Source organism: Salvelinus sp. IW2-2015, unplaced genomic scaffold (genome assembly GCF_002910315.2).
Source record: "Salvelinus sp. IW2-2015 unplaced genomic scaffold, ASM291031v2 Un_scaffold690, whole genome shotgun sequence".
NCBI lineage: Eukaryota > Metazoa > Chordata > Actinopteri > Salmoniformes > Salmonidae > Salvelinus > Salvelinus sp. IW2-2015.
Window position 1 is genome coordinate 17,960 of NW_019942595.1, and position 3,312 is coordinate 21,271.

Sequence of the window (3,312 nt, forward strand, 5' to 3'; positions counted from 1 at the left end):
TAACCCAGACAAGTCACAGTGGCTATAAAGCTGAAGCGTCTGTTTATAAAATTGTCTCCGCCGTTAGGTGCGACGCAGACCTGGTGGTGAAACGGAGAAGACATTGTCTGTCCTGTTGAGTTTTGATGCAGAGTTTTGRCCAACAAGGTCAAGTTAGGATGTGTCAGTTATCCCGTGTGAGCTTTTGTTCGGAAAATACTACCGTGTTTTAGGTGCCTAGCTTATGGTCATGTTGCAGCAGTGTGTAGGAGGGCATGAGATGAAGGAATGTGTAGTATCAGTGGAGAAAGTTGTGTGTGTTAGCTGTGGGGGAGCCCATCCCAGCTAGCAATGAGGAATTGGGCTAGAAACGGCCCACTTACGGGGGGGGCCGGAACTGATTGAATCGGCCCGGTGTCGGGACTCGTACATCGGCCCGTTTCCGTCTACCGGATTCAGCCGACTTTGCCGGGATCTTAACAGAATCCCCCCCGGAAGCGGCCCGATACAAATGTAAATAAATGTATACAAAATGACCCGATTTAGTAATTTTAATTATTACTATTATGCATTTTATACATACAAATTATACCCATCCACAACGTTTTTAATGCTGATCATTTGCCTTGCACATAGTATCAAAAAACTACTTAAGACAAGAAAGAATTTAATTGAAATGTACATTTTATTTTTTGATCACAGAACCAGTGAGAAGTAATTTGATTTTGTCTATTTAAGCTTTCTTTCTATTTAAGCTCTGGTAGGCATTCCATTTTCTCCATCACTCCAAGGTCTGGTCACTTCTCACTCGCTCTCTCCTTCTCCCTCCATCTCTGGCAGGGGCTACTGCATCCATCGTTTTATGTATTTTTCTATATCCACATCAGGAACTTCAGAACGGCTGCGACACACAGCACCTTTGTGCCTTAATCCTGGACCCATGATGAAGGCACAACTTCGGTCTCCTTCTCCACGGATATAAAGTCCACAATGTGAAACATGCTGTGTATATTGAGAATGAATATGCATCATTTATAGTATTGAAAGTAAGACTCTCGAGGACTAGCTCTGCTGACCATCCAAACGCAGGCTGTGGTGTTGATTGTAACCGCTGACCCTCAGTGATTCTGATTGTCCCACATTGTATTGGTGTCATGGTTATTTTTTTAGACAATGTTTACTTTTCCATGCTAGTTTGTGACTTATGTGTGATCAAAGGTTTGTAGTGTATATGCATATTACTGAAAATGTCAATATGATATGAATTATGTAGTGCCCATTAGTTCAGACACAAAACTTTAAAATAGATATTTGTATTTAGAATAGTTAAAATATTTATTTCACACTTTTTATACAACCATTTACATACTGATGTTACAAAAAACAATTTCTCAGCTCTGGCATCCAACCAAAATGCAGCAACCTGAACCTATAGGGGAGGGTCTGGGTGGGCATCTGTCCGCGGTGGCGGCTCTGGCGCTGGACGTGGCCCCCACTCCACCATAGTCAATCCCCGCTTCCGTGGCCTCCTAGGAACGGCGACCCTCCTAAATGACCCCACTGGACTGAGGGGTGCCTCGAGGAAGAGATGACTGAGTGGGTGCCTCTGGAACTGAAGGGGTGCCTCTGGGACTGAGGGGTGCCTCGTGGACTGAGGGGTGCCTCTGGACTGAGGGGTGCCTCTGGACTGAGGGGTGCCTCTGGACTGAGGGGTGCCTCTGGACTGAGGGGTGCCTCTGGACTGAGGGGTGCCTCTGACTGAGGGGTGCCTCTACTGACTGAGGGGGCGCCTCTGGACTGAGGGGCGCCTCTGGACTGAGGGGCGCCTCTGGACTGAGGGGCGCCTCTGGACTGAGGGGCGCCTCTGGACTGAGGGGCAGCAGATGACTGAAGGGCAGCTCATGACTGGAAGGCAGCTCCTGACTGGCGGGCGGCTCTGGCGGCTCCTGACTGGCGGGCGGCTCTGGCGGCTCCTGACTGGCGGGCGGCTCTGGCGGCTCCTGACTGGCGCGGCGGCTCTGGCGGCTCCTGACTGGCGGACGGCTCTGGCGGCTCCTGACTGACGGGCGGCTCTGGCGGCTCAGGACAGACGGGCGGCTCAGATGGCGCTGGGCAGACGGCGGCTCAGATGGCGCTGGGCAGACGGGCGGCTCAGATGGCGCTGGCAGACGGGCGGCTCAGGCGGCGCTGGCAGACGGGAGACTCTGGCCTGCTGAGGCGCACAGTTGGCCTGGTGCGTGCGCCGGAACTGGTGGTACCGGCTGGGGACACGCACTCTGGCGAGTGGCGGGAGGAGGAACAGGGCGTACTGGACTCTGGAGACACACAGGAAGCCTGGTGCGTGGTGTTGGCACTAGTGGTACTGGGCTGGTGCGAGGGGCTGCCACAGGCGGACTGGTGCGTGGAGAAGGCGCCGGATAGACCGGACTGTGGAGGCGCACTACAGGTTCCGAGCACCGAGCCTGCCCAACCCTACCTGGCTGAATAGTCCCCATGGCCATACCATACGGCGAGGTGGAATAAGCCGCACTGGGCTATGTACACATATGGGAGACACCGTAGATCCAGTTTCATGGCACCTTGGCTCGATGCCCACCCTAGCCCGGCCGATACGAGGAGCTGGAATGTACCGCACCGGGCTATGCACACGCACGCGGGACACTGTGCGTATCTCTGCATAACACGGTGCCTGCCCGGTCGCTCTCTCTCCACGGTAAGCACGGGGAGTTGGCTCAGGTCTCCTACCTGGCTTAACCCCACTCCCCGTGTGCCTCCCCCAATAATTTTTTGGGGCTGCCTCTCTGGCTTCCAGCCGCGCTTACGTGCAGCCTCCTCATACCGCCGCCTCTCCGCTTTCGCTGCCTCCAGCTCAGCTTTGGGGCGGCGATACTCACCAGCCTGTTTCCATGGTCCCTTTCCGTCCAGTATTTCCTCCCATGTCCAAAATCCTGACCCTCGTCTGTCTCTCCTGCTCCTGCCGTTACCACGCTGCTTGGTTCTTGTTTGGTGGGTTATTCGTTGTTTGGGTGGGTTATACGAAAAACAGTCCCATGTGGCACAAACACTGACACAGGAAACAAACACCCACCAACCAACAGTGAAAAGAGGCTACCTAAATATGGTTCCCAATCGAGACAATGAATGACAGCTGCCTCTGATTGAGAACCATATCAGGCCAAACTAGAAAACCACACATAGAAACAGACAACATAGATAATACCCACCCAACTCACGCCCTGACACCAACAAATAAAGACAAAACAGTAAATAAGGTCAGAAACGGTGACACCTAGGGGTCCTGATTGGGCTGTACCAAATTATTGATGTATTAAT